This window comes from Chlorocebus sabaeus, chromosome 1 (assembly GCF_047675955.1).
Source record: "Chlorocebus sabaeus isolate Y175 chromosome 1, mChlSab1.0.hap1, whole genome shotgun sequence".
Taxonomy (NCBI): Eukaryota; Metazoa; Chordata; class Mammalia; order Primates; family Cercopithecidae; genus Chlorocebus; species Chlorocebus sabaeus.
The window spans coordinates 116,211,658-116,229,274 of record NC_132904.1 but is presented as its reverse complement, the minus strand read 5'-3'; the positions used below and the strand labels follow the sequence as shown (position 1 = coordinate 116,229,274).

The following is a 17,617-nucleotide window of genomic DNA, read 5'->3' as shown; positions in this document are numbered from 1 at the left end:
TCAAGACCAGCCTGCCCAACATGGTGAAACCCCGTCTCTACTAAGAATATTAGCTAAGAAAATTAGCTGGGTGTGGTGGTGTGCGCCTGTAATTCCAGTTACTCAGGAGGCTGAGGCAGGAGAATCACTTGAACCCAGGAGGTGGAGGTTGCAGTGAGCTGAGATCGCACCATTGCACTCCAGTCTGGGTAAAAAGAGTGAAACTCCATCTCAAAAAAAAAAAAAGAACCAGGCCAGTTAGGCCAGGGGCCATGAGGGATGCCCCATCTGGAGCTGGATGGGCCAGCCAGGAACTCCGAATCTTCTGCTCAGACATTTGGCCTCCTGGAATGTTCCTATGAAACCCAAAAGACCCTAACCCACCCTTTCTATTATAGCCCAAGGGATTATCTTAGGGAAAGAGCAAGTTCCCGGATATGGTTTTGGTCTGTGTCCCCGCCCAAATCTCATGTCAAATTGTAACCCCCAATATTGGAGGTGGGGCCTCGTGGGAGGTGATTGTATCATGGGGGCAAAATTTCTCCTTTGGTGCTGTTCTCATGACAGTGAGTGCGTGGTCGTGAGATCTGGTTGTTTAAAAGTTTGTAGCATCTTCCCCTCGCTCTCTTCCTCCAGCTTTGGCCAGACATGCCTGCCTCCTCTTTGCCTTCCCCAGTGACTGTACGTTCCTGAGGCCTCCCCAGCCATGCTTCCTATACAGCCTGTGAAACCATGAGCCAATCCAACCTCTTTTCTTTATGAATTACCCAGTCTCAGGTATTTCTTTATAGCAGTGTGAGAACAAACTAATACGGTCCCTAAACACCATCTTACCTATTTTGGGGACATACTTTCCACACTAGGCCCAGGTCAGCAGAGCTTCCAGCAGCTGAGGGCTGTGATCCTGCCAGTAAGAAGTATCATCTTGATTCTAGGAAAGGAGGAGTGAAGGGAGGGATGGAAAGTAACTTTGGGTGAACACTTAATATGGCTCCAGTACTTGACACACTTCATTTTATATAATCATTGCCTAATACCCTTGGGTAAAGTTAATAGTTTCCCTGTCTTATGAATGAATAGAATGGAAGCTCACAGAGAGGCTGATGGTCTTCAAGGCCACAGAGCTTCTTAATGGCAAAGCCGAGATTCCAGACCAGCCCTATTCAACATGGTGCTATGATGACTTCTCCCCTTCTCTCTGTTTTGGGAACACATTCATGGAGGGGTTACTTCAAGTCAAAAGGTTCACTGTCCTGGGTCTTCATCATTCAGTAGATAAGCCAGAAGTCCCACAGAGGTGGAAGTCCCCAGATAGGCACTACTGCTTAAAGGACAGAGCCCAGGACTCAGACACTTGCTCAGTGACCCTAGTTAGGTCACACCCTCACTTTCCTTTGTGTCCTCACATGTAAAATGGGAGCTATGGTTGGTCTATATGCTTCCAACATCCCTCCCAGATCTGACCCCAGGCTCCAGTGGGCTGCTTTTATATCCTGCAAATGCTGAGGCAGACCACGCCAGGGTCAGGTTCACTATGACTAGCAGGAAGGAAAGGATGCCATTCTTAACTTGACCTTCATTGCTGGTCATCCCTCCAGGCCCTGACACTTCAGGTCCAAATTAAAGAGTAGGAATAAGAGACTTAAGAAGAAAGAGAACCCTTGGCCCCCAGCCTCTATATGTTCTTTAATAGGTTTAGCCAACCAGAACAGTGGTTCTGCCTTGGTTTGCACAGTGGAATCACTTGAAAAATGATAGAATCAATTTGAAAAATGCTGATGCCTAAGCCTCACCCCTGAGATTCTGTTTTAATTGGTCTGGGGTGTGGCCCAGACATTGGAATTTTAAAAAGGTTCCTGGGTAACACTAATACGTAGGTTGAGAACAACTGAGTTAGAATAGATTACATTACCCTTTGTACTCCATGGCAATATTTTGAGAAAGTGATGGCCTAGCCTTCTGATCGGACCAGCTGGACTTTTATTATCCCAAAGAGGGGCTACAGGATTGTCATGTGTCCCTGGACACTCCAGATAGCCCTGCTTGCTGCGTGTTGGGTGAAAATGCTCCTATAATTTTCATTTTAGCCTCTCCATCTTCCCAAATACCAAGTTTTCTGGCTGCAGGGCACTGGCCAAGAAAGAGAAGTATGAAGGCAACGTCCAGGCAGCAACAAGGTCCTGTTGGTTAACATGCCACCCCACCAACTGAGTCGAGGGAAACCAGGGCCTTGGATTGCAGAAGCAGCAGGGAGGGCTTGACCTGTTCACCCTAAGGAAATGCCACTAACCTGGGCCTGGGTAACCTTGGAGTTGCTGTTGGGTTGGGCAGGGCTGGGATTTATTCCTTCAGTCTTTGAAGTGCTGAATCCTGCACTTGGCCATCAGGGCAGGGTTGCAGGATGGTGGTGGGGGAGAGGGAAGGGGAGCAGGGCCCTTTCGGGACTGTCTTAGCTCTAGGCCCTCCCCACTAGTGCTGGCTCATCAGCCACTCAGATCCATGCATCAGGGACATAAAATATCTAAAATCTCAGGCCACAGCTGCCCAAAGTGTGTTGGTGGGAGAGGACAAACTAAATCCCTGTTTTCATTTCTTCCCTCAAATGGAGCTCACGTAAAGCCTTTAAACCATCGGCTTTTATCTGTTTTTAGTGTCCAATTTAGGGCTTTGCTGGGGCTCCCTCCAGGGCTTTCTCAATGGATTTATATCACAGCCAGATAGCGTCTTCGAAAGCTCATCTGAGCTGGAAAATAGAGAAACATCCTTCTCTATTGTCAAGTGACAAGTGATGGCACCAGGCAACTGGCTTGAGTGCACAGAGAACCCACTCTCGATGTCATGGCTGGGGTGGGCCCTGTCTTGGGAGGGGGCCAACCAGAGAAGGGGAGAGGGAAGAGGGCACAGCAGGGTTCTGAACGGTCTTCCTACTTCTGAGAGCAGACTCCAACTCTGAAAGCTTTTCAACAAAGCACTAACTGTCCTCATGGCCCGTCACCTGTGGGCATGAAGATGTCAGCTCCCTGGCCAACCACCAGGTGCCATTCGCAGAGACGTGTGCATGGGGGATGGAGTGGAGGGGGCAGAAGAAGCCTGCTCTGGCTTGCCTGGTAGCAAACAACAGCCCTCTTCTTTTAGCTGGACTGACTTCTTCCAGCTTCCACCAGGAGCTGCGTTAACCCCCTACTCTCTGCCTAGTTTTCCTCTCCTAAGTGGGGCATTTTTCTGTTTTTTTTTCTCCCCATACACCTTTTTTTTTTCTTTTTTGAGACAGCCTTGCTCTGTCACTCAGGCTGGAGTGCAGTGGCATGATCTCGGCTCACATGCACATTTTTGAGCATCTACTATATGCCAGGCAGTGTTAAGTATGGGGACTCCCATCCTCAGGTTGCTCGTGGTGAATGTGAGAGACAGAGAAGCAAATAGGTGATGTGGAGGCAGCAGTCCCTTGTAAAGAGGGAAGGAAGCCTTAGGCGTTGGGTTGATCCAAGTTGGAGTAGGGAGCCTGGCCTGGTGGCTCAGGAGTCTTCCCAGAGCAGAGGCCCAAGGACTGTAAACATCCCAGGTAGGAGTGTAGAGACAGAAGCCTTCTTTACCCTAAGAGATCGAGGTCCTAATGAGTATTCATAAGATTCCTAGGACATTCCTAGCTTATACTTGTTGTCCTGGCAACATTTTCATTCTAAAAATGTCACAGTTTGGATGTCAAATAGGCATAGATCAGAACTGTTTCTGAAAACCTATGAATACTATATTCAAAGGGCACGTATCACCCAGGGCTGGAATTCCATTTTGTGATGCAGAGTCAGCATGCCTGGTGCATCTTTGAGAGTATACATGGTGAAGGATTGTTGTGCAGAGTGTGTGTGTTGCTCCATTGTGTCACTAGACATATTGAAAGTGACTTGGTGATTGGACATAGTGGTCATAGACCCAACAGAGAGCATTTCGGTTCACCTCTTCTTGTAACAGTCTGGGAAACTGAAATCCAGAAAGGGAAAGGAGAGGAGTAAAGAGGAAAAGAGAACAGTGGTCAGTGCCTATCAAGAGCCACACACCTTGTGCATGCTCTATATGTGGGTATTATTAGTAGATATAGCATGCCCATTTTTCAGATGAGCAAACTGAGGGTTGGAGCGACTCTATAACTTGTGCAAGGTTATAGGCTCTAAGTAGCAGATTAGTTCTGAATCGACGCCAGCATTTCCTCTGGCCTCTGTGACGTTACAACTCATGGGAGTATGACTTGGGCAGCTCCAGCTGGCCTCTCTGCTAGTCTTGCTCAGTCACCAGTTTTGGGGGAATGGGAGAGGAGCTTTCCACTCCTCTGAGAGTCATGTCTAGAGTCTGTCTTAGCCCTCAACCCCTCAGTCTTTGTAGATCTCATCCCAGGATCCCAGGACCCCGAGGGAGAGGTAGGAAGAGGGGCCTCCACTGGGGAGAAGGCCAGAGACATGCTGGGCTCTCTTTTGGGTCTGGCCCTGTCCCTGCCAGCCGTGGGCTCTTGTGCACATGATGGGTGTGCATGAATGAGCCAAAAAATCCTGCCAGGGTTGGTGTGGCTATGACTCCCAGGTTGCTGTCCCCACTTTTGCCATGGGCCCATTCTGATTCTGGGGGTTAAATATGGGAAAATAGCATCTTCAAAAACCCTACTGCCTTCTCCTTGCAATATTGGAAAAGCAGATTCCTTGGCCGTAGCTGGGGCTAAGGGTCCAGAGAGGTTAAATGGAAGCCATGGTGGCTGCCTTTGCCACCATGGGGACATCTGCTGTGAGGGTGCGGTATGAAGCTCTGCTCCCTGGCCATTGCTTTGCCCTGGGCTCCAGGTCCCTAGACGAGACCAGGGTTGGGGATTGGCTAGAAATCCCAAGGGAGCCCTTTCCTGGGTTTGAGCTGGGGAGGAGGCTGGGGCTGCTTGTTCCAGGCTCTTGAGCAAATAGCCCTGCCAAGACTTGCCTCTGCAAAGTTCCATTGGCATGAACCCCCTTGGCTGGCGTCTCTTCTCAACGTCAGAGCCCTGCCCTGCCCCTGGCTCCCAGGCTCAGAACACCTGCCTTGTCCCTGCCCCCACAGGGGGGCAGTGGTTCCTGCTGATTAGCCAGGGCTGAGTTGTGGATTAGAACAGGACAAAACCATGAAGGAAGGAGATGATTTGCATACCCAGACTTGTTCAGGTGGTGGTGTCAGGGGTGTGCCAGAACACTGAGCTCTCACCTCACCTCTCCCAGGTGTGAGAGCTGGCCTCGCCTACAAAGCACCAGGTGGGGCTCCACGTGGGTGTTCCTGGTTGGAACTATGGCCCTGGCTTGAGGATACCTATAGACTATAAGGGTGCCAGCCCCAGTCATCTAAGGGCATGAGGAGAGACAGAGGAGCCTGTTCTCTGACTTTATGCCCAACAGGGCCAAAGACACTGCGCACATTATCAGCCCCCGCTGGCTGTCTTTACATCTTACCTGCCTGACGGTGACACCAACCTCCAACCAGGGGCCCAGTGCCTGCAATCCCGGGGACTCACTGCAGAACCGGAGCATCTGTTTTTCCAAACTAGCGCCATCAAACTCTACCCTCAGAGCAATTTCACACATTTCTTTGTGATACAGTACGACTTTGCTCTGCCCCACCCTGCCCCGTAAATGCCCCCAGGTCAGAGGGTGCCTGTCACAAAGCATCCAGGGTCATTCTGGGCCTGGAAGGAACTCCTGTGTGGTGCCATTTGAATAAGAAGCCAGGTAAAGTGTGTCCATATGAAACAAATAATTGGGTATATCTGGTACCTGAGGGAGTATCTCACATCTGCGTTCTCATTTACGTTTTCTACTGTGTCCTGTGAGGTGAGCAGGACAAGGATTATCATCCTGTACTTTCTAGATAAGGAAACCCAGGACCTGGGAGGCCAAGGCCAGGGCAAGAGTCAGGCAGAGAGAAGACCAGAGCACAGGCTGTGTGGGCCCCTTCCACCATGCAGCAATCAAGGCTCCTTCCCCCGTGTGGGCTCTTCGGGTCTAACCTGGGTCTCACCAGGAGTGCTGAGCAGCTGTGCCCCAGTCAGAGCCACAGGGAGGCCTCACGTTGAGACGCCCATACTGTGCTGGCCTCCAAGGAGCCTGGAACCGACGGTGCCCCATAGAGAGGGCCCTGTTGGGAGGAGGCTGGGCACGCAGACAGCCTGCTGCTAGGTGTGCGGTGGAACCGCGGAGCTATTTGCAGATCTGGTCACCACTGTGCTGAGTGCCAGGGAGGAGGGAATGGGGAGACACTAAGCCCCAGAGACAGGAACACAGTGCCTGGTGAAACACAGCCAGCCTGTGCCGATGCAAGTATTGACTGAGTTCATAACCTGATCTGCCCGTGGGAGGGGGACATTTGACAGAAGGCATCAGCCGAGGGTGGTGAGCCAGGCGCTGGGAGAGTGAGTGAGACAGGACCACGTGGGGATGCCCTCAGCCATGACTGCCTTCTCTCAGGGTCTTCCCACCCTGATGACCCCGACGAATCCAATGTGCCCCCTACTGCAATTCTATCCATTTCCAGCTCCTCATTGGCTTCTCCTGGGCTTCCCAGGCTCATTGCTCAACTGCGTGGAATCTGCTGAAGCCACAGCACTGAGCTGAAGCTCACTGGTTCTTGAATGTCACTTGCTGCTCCTGTCCCTGGGCCATTCAATGTCACTGTCCACCCTGTGGCTCTTCCTTGCTTTCTAGCTGCCAATCAACCCCTTCCCGTCTTCCTCTCTTCAGTCCTCTCTCCCTTCTCCAGTGTACCTTAAACCCTTCTGGCTGCACTGATGGGTTCTCCTTTCTAGCATTTCTGTCTGATAGCTGACCCTAACCCTGTCCTGGCCTGGGAGTGCCCTGAGGTCCTGACTGCCCCTCTTGGCCCCCAGGCAGGACTCAGTCCCGGGAGATGGGCCTTAGGAGGTGCAGACTCCTGCTAGGCCCACTCAGCATTTTCCACAGCAGGTGGGCAGGCAGTCACACGGTCACATGGCCCATCCCGAATCTCTACATCACAACCCAGATTTTCTCCATTAAGGGTATCGATTTCCTCGGCTGAACTGCTGGGATCAAAGGCAGCCTTGGCAACTCAGCAGTTCATTAAGTCCCGACTGTCCCAGGGGACTGGCCTGGTGGATAAACATGTGAGCAGGAGGCCAGGTCGGGGCCTTGAGGGCAGCCTGCTGCCAGGAGTGCTCAGGCTGGACCTGGGCAGGGCGGCAGGAAGGGCAGACCTCAGGCTGCCTTTTTGTCCCCTCCCTGCAGGAGCTGGGCTTTGGGTCCCTCCCCAGGGCCAGCAGGAACCATATGGGGATACAGCACCTGCTCCCACCCTGCTCCTGCCATTTTCCTGCCTGCCCTCCTATCAGATACCTGCCAGGCCTTGTGCTGGGCAATGAACATGCAGAGCTTCCTAAGCCTCTATCCCCACCCGCAAGGAGCTCCCACTCCAGTGAGGAAGGCAGACCCCATACCATAGCGTTACCAGGCTGCGTACTAACATCTGATCGTCAGAACCATTCCCAACTCAGAGATTAAGTGTGACAGGCAGGTTGTTTCAATCAGAGCATTTCCTTTAGGTTTTTGTTCTTGCTTTTCAAAGCGACTCATTGGAAAAATTTTGGACGATACAGACCGCAAAGCACAAAGTAGAACATGAAATTTACACTAATCAAGGCTGTTGGTTTTTCCAACTTCCCTTCCCTCTGCCTGATCTGGAGATTGAGGGAAAGCAGAGCACACCTGGATGGGGTTGGCCCTGTGTCTCAGGCCAACAGTGTCTGTCCTCCAGAGGTGAGGGTGACCTGAGACGGTGCCAGGAGGGACGATGCAGCTGTCCTCTTGTCCCCAGCCCTCGACCCTGAACTTTCTCCTCCTGAGCGCCGATCTGCCTTCACTTCCCATTTGTTCTCTCTCATTGCCCCCGACTCACATGAATGTGAGCACTTAGATGCAAAGACTTTCTATGGAAATTAAAGGTGTAGAGTACCCCCACTCCTTCCTTCTTTCATGCCCTTATCCTGAGGACTGAGAGGAGGAGCTGAAGGTACAACACTCTAGGGGACTATTAGAACCCAGGGGACAAGCGGGCCTGGCAACAAGCCACGGTTACAGGTGCTGACTGCATCCCCCAATCCCTACCCACTGTGTGCCCAGGGTGTGTGAGGTGGAAGTGACCCTAGAGGTGGAAGAGCTGCCCCCGAACATGTAGGGCCTGTGGTTTCACTGAAGACAGCAGGTTAGCATGGAGGAAACAGGATGAGACAGGGCAGGCTGGCTTGTGGTCTTTTCTGAGTGACCCCTAAACCAGGGACTCAGACGGGTCTGGGGCTGGGGAAGCTGCGGATGGGAGCATTTCCCCCGCTTCCTATAATGCAAAGTAACAGTCACTTCCCTTGCTCCAAAGCTTCGTTGCTGGCTGCAGTCAGAGTCTGGGCTCTTGCCCATACTTCGTTCTCCTCCAGTCACAGGGAGGGGTTTTGGTGGAGTCACTCGCTTGCCCAGTCATTCCATCAGCAGATGTTTGCTGAGTGCTGATTGGGTGCCAGGCACGGTGCCTGACCCTGGGGACACAATGCTGCAGAAAACAGCCGTGGCCTCTTTCCCCTAGCGGACCTACATCTGAAGGCAAGCATCCCAGTTTTCAGCCTGAAAGCAGCCTGCAGCTCCAGGGATGGGGCAGGCAGGTGGAGAGAGGAGTTTGTGTCGAGACTGTGTAAAGACTCAGACTGAACCCTTACTCTTAAATCCGGCAGAGTTCTACTACTGCCGCCCAACACCCTTCCCCAGAGAAGGGCCACTGGGAAGGGGTGTGGGGTTAGGGAACCAACATTTGTTCAGTTCTGAAAGTGATAGGAATAGGGTAGGCTGAGTGCCTCACATTTCTTGCCTTAATCCTCACCAAAACCCTAGGAGGTGAATATCATAATCCCAATCTGCAGACCAGGAAGCTGAGGCTCAGTGGAACAAATTATCTCATCATGATCCTGGGTAATGCATAACCAGGTCTGGCTGCAGGGCCTATGCCTTTTCCACGACATCATTTGTCTCTGGGAAACATACAAGACCTTCATTCTCCCCTGTGAGCACTGCAGACGTGTGAAGACCTTGACCTCCTGGGAAATTGTTCCCACTTTCTGCTTTGAAGAAAATGACAGGGGAAGTGCCAGAGTGAACTCTCTTCCCTTTTTTAACGTCGGCCTCTCTTTTCCCTCCTGCATCTTCCTAGTCCTGGAAATCCCTGTTGTCCCTGCCTTTGTCCCAGAAAATCCCAAAAACGCTTCACGTGAGTCTATTTAAATCCCCACTCTCAGCACTCAGGACCGGTTCTGGTTTCCTGGGGTGGCCTGGGCCTCCATCTGGTTTGGAGGCTATTTTGATCCACCGGATGCAGATTAGCTGCTGAGATCTGGGGCTGAGCTGCTGGAGAGATGCCTTTATCTACAGAAGGACAATTTGAAAACTAACTCAAAGCATCGAGAACAAATAAATAAATTCCTCTTTCTGTTCCCAGCACTCTCCATCCCATTTCTACAGGTAATTGCTGAAGGATTTTTGCTTCAAACAGGCTCTTGTTTGCATCAAGTGTGGGGTGCAGCAAAGTGGATTCAGGACTGGCCGATGTCTGGCCAGAAATATCAAGCAAGGGAAACAGTGACTCTAGTGGGGTCAGAAGAGGGGTATCTGCTGGCCCAGGAGCCCGAGGCAGGGGGGTGAGTCTTTCTGAGGTCAGTATCAAGTCCATTCATTTGCTCTAATGTAAGCCTTCTTGGGGCAGGAATCATCTTCCCCTTCTCTAATCATCGAGGAAAAGGGCCTTCAGACCTGCCCTGGCCCAGGTCCAGAGGAGGGATATTAATTACGTGGTCAGTGTCTTGATGTTTCAGGAGCTCACGACACTTGAAAATATGGGCTTTGCATCATGCAGGTAGGTAACGATGAGGGCTATCCTTGCTTGCTTGGGAGGCAGAGGGGGCTCAGAGGTGGGAGATAAAAAAGCTTACAGCTTCTGAGAAGCTGTGGGTACAAGGGAAGAGGATGAGAAGGAGAGAAGCCTGAACATCTGTAAACTTCTCATTTATTCTTCACAAAGGCTCCATTGTCCCCCTTACAGGTGAGGTGAGTCTGAGGTAGGAGGTCCAAGTTTTCTGGACAATGGCAGAAACCAGAATTCAAACACCTGTCTTCTAGGAGAAGTTCTGGTCTCTCCTTGGTGCTGCAGCTGCCCCAGGAAGTTTCCAGGAGTGACAAGCATTCAGATGAGTCAAGATGGGATCAGATAGAGAAAAGGAGAAGGGAGAGCATATTTGTTCTCTTTCCACCTCCCTCCCACAGTCTTTCATGCTGATCTCAGCTGATGAGGCTGCATCCTCCTCCCTGGACTGTGCAAACCCCTGTCATGGTCAGTGGCAACATTTTCCACAGTGGGTGGCCAGCCTTGATCTAGCAGTAAAGGATGGGTTCTGTTATTTCAGTGACATGGGGCTCAGGGAATGAGAGTGATCATCAAAAAGCAAAAGTAAAGCTGTCCTTACAGGGTTAACAAGAATTACGGGCAGAAATATGGCTATAATTAGGCATTAATCAGGCTGCACTTTGACCCACTTCCTTGTAACTGACAGACACGGTAGGAGTAGATACTGGCTGTTTGCATCCCTAATGTTCCTATAGATGGGATTTCTGATGTTAGAGCTATAAGGCTTTTGTTTAAGATAGACAAGATCTCTGACATTAGAATCATGAGGCTCCTGTTTCAAAATTGCTTAAGATGTTTCTCAGATCCTGAATTCCAGCAAAACAGATGATGCTAACAAGTCTGAAGACCCCCATAAAGGAATGGAATCAGTATGAGAACACAGTTTCTTCATCTCCCTGTCCCAGGACTTCACCCTGGACTCTTCTATCAATCAACAATCTCCACACTTCAGCCCACTCCAAAACTCCTAAAATCCCAAGCCCCAAACTCCTCTGGGAGATGGATTTGAGGCTTCCTTCTGTTTCCTTGTGTGGCAGCCCTATCATTAAACAGCTTTCTCTGCTGCAATCTGATGTACTTGGTGTATTGACTTGCCATGCACATTGGGCAAGGGATCTATTACGCTTCCAAGAGCACCTCAAAAGGGCTTCTCTGGCCTAGGTGTGGGGCAGAGTAAATGGGAATGGGAACACTCTGGACATTGGAGCATGCTGGTGAACCCTGAACCTTCAGTCTAGGCTCACCTTGTGCTGATGGGGCATGTGGCCTTCTCCTGCAAACCAAGACAGTGGATCGAGGTGATAGCATCAGGGACCTTGCATTTGTATGCTTGTCTGAGAGGCCACTACGATCACTCCTCATCATATATGAGAACAGAAGGCTCAAAGAAGTCAAGCCCAAGGTTGAATACATAGCAAGGTGTAGATCCAGTATTTGTATCCATGAGTGTCCCATTTCAATCCTAAAATTTCTACTAAAGAGAGAAACAAACAAAAACATCAACAACATAGTAATGTTTCTGGAGGGCTAACTTTATAGTGTATTTTGCTGGGCACTTTGAAGACAGTATCTCAGATAGTTCTCTTAAGGTCCCTAGTTTGCACATAAGGAAACTGAAGCCATGATGGGTTCACACTTTGCCATGAGTAACACAAATCTTAAGCCAGGGTCAGCCCCAAAGCCTATGCTCTTAACCTGAAGACCACCTGCCACTCAAAATGTATACCTAAACAGACAAGATTGATGCTAACATTTTATGCCAGGCAAATATGGGTACTATTTGGATTGAAGGACAAGAGAAGGGAGTTCAGGGAGGGAGCATTTGTTGAATCCCTTCTTTCCTGCCTGCCTGTCCTGGTTGCAGCCCCTGTTGGAGTGAGCACTGAGCAAAGTATAGCATATACCTCTGGGATTTTTGTGTTTTTGAAATAGGGTCTGGCTCTGTTGCCCAGATGGGACTACAGTGGCATGATCATGGCTCACTGTAGCCTCGATCTCCTGTGACCAAAGGATCCTTCCATCTCAGCTGGACGTATAGACACATGCTGCCATGCCCCACTAATTTGTTTTGTTTTCATTTTTTGTAGAGATGGGGTCTTGCTATGTTGCCCAGGCTGCTCTCAAACTCCTGGGCTCAAGTAATCCTCCTGCCTCGGCTTCCCAAAGTACTGGGACTCTAGGCATGAGCCACCATGACCGGCCCAGTATATACCTTTGTTTATGTATCTACCACGTGGCTGGAATTGAACTCTATGAGGACAGGTCTGGGACACGTTTCTTTAGTACCCAGCTGAGGTGTAACAAGAGTTCGCAGCAACAAGTGCTTGCAGATGAGGAAGGAAGGCCCAAATAGGCTAAGCGGTCCTGAAACCCAGAACTCTAAATTGTCAGTGGTGGCAGATCAGACATCTCCCGTGAGTTTGTAAAGGATGCTGTTTTTGAGTACAGTTGACCCTTGAACAACACAGATTTGAATTGTGCGGATCCACTTATATGTGAATTTTCTTTAGCCTCTGCCACCCCTGAGACAGCAGCCAACCCCTCCTCTTACTCACCAGCCTACTCAACACAAAGAAGACAAGGATGAAGAACTTTATGAGGATCACTTCCATGTAATGAATAGTAAATTTATTTTCTCCTCCTTATGATTTTCAAATAACATTCTCTTTTCCCTAGCTTGCTTTATTATAAGAATACAGTACATAATACGTATAACATACAAAATATGTGTTAATTGACTGTTTATGTTTTCAGTAAGGATTCAGGTCAACCGTAGGCTATTAGTAGTTAAGTTTTGGGGAAGTCAAAATTATACGCAGATTTTTGATCATGGGGGGGAGTCAGCATAGCCCCTTAACCCCTGCATTGTTCAAGGGTCAACTGTACAAACACCTTTCTTAAGTCCCTCCAATGACCCCGCAAAATCACCTGATTTTTCTTCTTCCCTTAGGTCAGTTCTGCTACTGCCCCCTGCAATGTTAAGAGCTAAGAATGTAGAAGTCAAACTCGTAGCACAGGGAAGTCCGGGTTGTGCCTAAGTTTCACGATGCTCATTTTGTAGGTACCAAAACTGAGGTTCTGCAGAGGGCAATGCTACAAACGTAGACCTTTAGTCCTGCTAGAAGGCCAAGATCCCACAGCAATAAGGCGGAAATGACAGCTCCACCCTCAAGGCTTAGACCTTCCCTGGGTCCTCTCCTGCCGAGTGAGTGGTGTGGGCCTACGCGCCACCAGACATGATTCGTCAGGCTCGTGCTTGAGGAATGCAGGAGCTGACTGGGTGAGATGTTTGGAGCCAGCGCGCTCTGCACGTCCCTGGTGGCGGAGGAGATGGATTTAGATGGTCCAATTTTTGTGGCTACTTTCCATTTGTGACAGGGGATAGGCTTTCTATATATGGTAATGATGTAAAATTCCATTTTAAAAAGCATTTAAGTAAAGAAAATGAGTTAATTTAGAGGCAAGAATGAAATAATGTGATTTAACTTTAGAGAAACAGAGATTGAAGGGGATCTGAAAAGGTACTCCTGCCCCAAAATTATCTCCCCCAGCAGTTCATGGAACTGGGACAAGGTGCTGCCCATTCTGGGAAGCTGCTGTTCAAGCTGCAGGCTTCCAGAGCCAAAGGCTGCCCAGTCCGATCCTCACTGCAGGAATGAAGAGATGGAAGCCAGATCACAGGTCACTGAGGGGAGTCACCAATGACAGCTTCTGAAAGAGCCTGGCTTTAATTCAGTTTCCCACCCACAGCCAGGAGCTCAGGGCTTGGCTGATCACCTCTATCCCTGTTCCCTCAGTAAAGTAGAGAAACTCTGGGCAAGGCTTTATGCACAGTGTGCTTTAAAACAACCTAAGGAGCTTTGAAACAATACATTTGCCTGGGCCCCGTCCCCAGAGATTCTGATTAGGTGGTCTGATTTGGGGGCAAGATTCAGGGATGCTGTTCTTTAAAAATTTCTCCACCAGCCCACCCTAGGCTGGAGACCAAGGTCCTGACATGAGATGCCTGGGCTGTACAAGACTTGGTTTACCCCATCCCCCTTCAGCATTCTCAAAGCTCACCCAGTCCCTAATCAGAAAGAGAGAAAAGAAACAGACAAGGGTGGGGGGTGAGGGGAGACGGTGAGAGAGAGAGAGAGAGAGAGGAGGCAGACAGGAGAGAAGACAGAGAAGAGGGAGAGGGAAAGGAAAGCAGCAGTCATGGGCTTCACACTTGGGCAGGTCTGGCTTAGTTCTGGCTGCACCACTGATATTTGCAGGAGGTGTTACCCAGAACATGTTTCTGAACTTCTTTGAGACTTGGTGACCTTGCTGGTTCAATGATGATAATATTAATCACTGTCTCATTAAGTGGTAGTGAGGTTTAATTGAGATAACCCACGTAAAGAGCCCAGCACAGTGAACGGCACACACTGAGCCCTTGGTACAGGCTAATGCTCAGCATCATCATCTCTAACACAGGGCCAGAAGCCAGGATGATCCTGTTGTTAAGTGAAGCCAGAGACTCAGTTGAAACATTCTTCAGGGCAGAGAAGGAGTTCATTAAATGGCTCAGAATTAAGATGGGCAGGAGCTAAAGAAGAGCGAGACTTAATTCCCTTGCATACCCAGGGGAAGGGGTCTCTTTTGGAAGAGATTTGCATTGGCTTTAGTTGATTGCAATTACGCTATCCATTGCCGTGCTGAAAATAAAATGAAACCCTAACAAAGTTCCAGGTTTAATTGAAATTTCCTGGGATCTGTTATTACATCGCTGTGATTGTTCTGTGCCACTAATGAGGCTGTGCTAGCTGATTATCCAAGTGTCTCTCCAGTCACTATTCCATTATTGCATTATTAATGATCAGATATGATTGTCACAGCTGATGGCTTGAACATCAAACAGGCAAGAGACAAGTCAGACAGTCAGCCAGACAGACAGATGGCAAGGGTGGGTGGGGCAGGGCAAGTGGGTAGGCTGGGCTAGCCAACAACCTGGTACCCGGGGTATGCAGGGGAAGGGGCATGGACATGTTAGTGTGATGAGGGGCTGAACTGAGGGGGAGGCGGGGATGGAGGAGGCGGTGGATGGGGCATGACAATGGCAGGAACAAGTCCTTGCAAGCTGGTAAGTTCTCAGGGTCTATAGCTCTCAAGTCTCCACTTATCTGGAGAAATAGCCAATGACTCTTGGTCAACAGACAAAACAAGAACTAGCATTTCTAGATCAATGAGGTCTCACAGCCTGGGAAATGGGAAAAGGTCAATGTAAGGGGCAGGTCACTCTTCCTTGGCCAGCCTCAGGGAGCATTGTGAAGAGCTGCTGAGCCCCTGTCCCCTTCTCTGATGAGCCTGGATGTCCAGAGTGGGGACTTAAGGTGCAGTGAGAAGGGCTGTTGGGCCCTGGAAAAGACTTTGGAACAGGAACACGGGGGAGGCCTGTCCTTCCTAAGGCAGCCATAAGTCCCAGCCACTGTGGGGAAGACCTGCCCCGACCAGGGAGGTGGGCTCAACAGCGCCCTCTCAGCTTGCTTTTAACCAGTGACCTCCCGGCATCCCAGAGTGACTGGAAAGGAGCCCACGTGTTGGTACTGAAAGAACTTTGAAGAGTTTTCTGGAAACTACCAGCGTTGGCCTGTGCTAGTGGTCTTCCCTAGAGATGGTAGTGAGCTGGGCTTGGGGGCAGACTGAGGAGAGGAACCCCCACCCCTGCACATAAGCAGGAGGCCTCTTTTAACTCTGGAGCACCCACAGGCACCACAGCTGGGTTTCCCGGCCGCTTGCTTTGTGGACCTTACCCCACCCACTTTGGGGAGGCACCCTTTCCTGAAAACACCAGACAGGATGAGGTCATATTAGGCACTCGATGGCTGCCAAATTTCATTCTTCAAAGACCAGCGTTGCGCTAACATGAAATGCAAGCCAGGAACAGGAGGGAGGAGGGGGCTGGACTGATGAAATGGAGGGGGAGAAACCCACAGGCAGGAGAGAAGGAATTGACATTTGAACATGGTTTTGTAATCGGAAAATTGATCCCAAGGCTGCTCCCGCCCCCAGTGATGGGCCGCCGCGGATGCTGTGGTTTCCCTGAAGCCGGTGATGGGGGGCTGCCTGTTCCACCAGACTTGCTGCCTCCAACTCACTGTCTCCATGGCGAAGAGGCAAAGGGCTGGGGGCTCCTGCAGCCATGGTTTCCCTGACAACACTCACCAGCAGCCTACCCCAGGCTGCACGTACCGGTTTGTCCCCACCACCACTGAGAGCTATTTCGGAGCAATGGAAGCCTCTGCCTGCACAGCCACCCACGGTCCCATGAACACGTACACAGGAGCCCCCTCTGTGGGCTCCTGGCACCCATCCACCCACGGCTCCCACCCAGAGCCTGTCCAGCCTGCAGGGAGCTGTGCTGAGCAGCCAATCACAGAGAGGCACTTGGGGAGTGTGGGATGCAGAGACCCCGGGTAGGCACAGCCTGGACACCTCCTCCTCCAGCCCTCCAGCCGGAGACTGAAGAAATCCAAGGCAAGAGCTTGAATGAGGAAAACGCACTCTCTGCCACCTTGCAGTCCCCCTGCCGTGACCCAAGGCCTGTCAGTAGTAAGGATTGTGATGGACATCATCATATTGCCACCATGCCAATCTTCTGTCCTCCTGAAGTAAGCAGAACAGTTATTATTATCATCCCAAGTTACAGAAGATGAAACTGAGCCCCAAGGAGGTTAAGTGACCTGCTCAAGGCCACACAGCGAGAAATGGCAGGCTCAAACCCAGTATGCAGTGAAGGGTCCAGCCCTGGGGTATCTGGGAAGATGTTTACCCGCGGTGTGTTGGTCATGCTGTGTGCATGGAAGGGCAGGGAATATAGAGAAATGGCGGCCCTGACCTTGGGAAGCTCCCGGAGGATAGGGAACTTGCAAAGGTGTGTGTATAATTGTGCCCTCATACAGGACCACACACTGCTCTGTGGGCTCACAGGCAGCAGCTGTCAGTGGGGAGGCTTCCCTTGCAAGGGCTTAGTGGTCTATGGGAGAGGCCTGAAGATGTGAAAGCAGCTATTCCCTGGCAATGGGTTTCACCTGCTTCCAAGAACCCTCAAGAAGGGCTGAGGCTGCTTATAGGATCTACAGTTCCCACCACAGGGCAGCAGCCCCGGAGCTCCTTCCACGAGAAGCTCCATGGGGCCAGGAGGGAGTGAGGAGTTTGCTGGTTGAGGTCTCGGAGTGCACTGAGCTAAGACTGGGGAGAAAGCTCAAGTCTCAGAAGCCAGAGGTGGCAGCCTGGGCTGTACTGAAAGCTACCACCAAAGGGGGCCTGGTGGGGCACAGACAGTGGAATGGGTAAGAGGAAGAGTTTGAGGCTCCCGTCTCAATGGGCTTGTACCTGAGGACCAGGACAAGGAAGCTGGCAGCATTTCCACTTTCCCAGGTGGGTTTCATGGGGGCCTCCCAGGAATGTGGAGGAGAGGGCCTGTGACTTTCCCGGTGCGTGCTGGAGGTTACGGGAGAGGTGATGAAAGAGGGTAAAAAGGCCCAAGATGCTGGTCCCATGACACACCCAGAGCCCAGCACTGGCTCCATGCAGTTTGCGCCTAGCACAGGGGGTTCTCTGTGGCAAAATCAAGCCTCCCTCCTTTCTTTCGAAGAAGGATGCCCCAAGTCCCCCACACCTTTCCTGGGAGATCAGGGTC

The 17,617-nt window shown here is 50.7% G+C and overlaps 1 long non-coding RNA gene across 1 annotated transcript; it reads left to right on the top strand.

Moving 5' to 3' along the window:
• The first annotated feature begins 4,247 nt into the window (after window positions 1-4,247).
• On the top strand, window positions 4,248-11,019 carry LOC140711503 (uncharacterized). Its single transcript, XR_012092763.1, has 4 exons — window positions 4,248-4,391; window positions 9,513-9,688; window positions 10,090-10,377; window positions 10,744-11,019. It is a non-coding gene; the product is annotated as an uncharacterized lncRNA (long non-coding RNA).
• The last annotated feature ends 6,598 nt before the right edge of the window (window positions 11,020-17,617 follow it).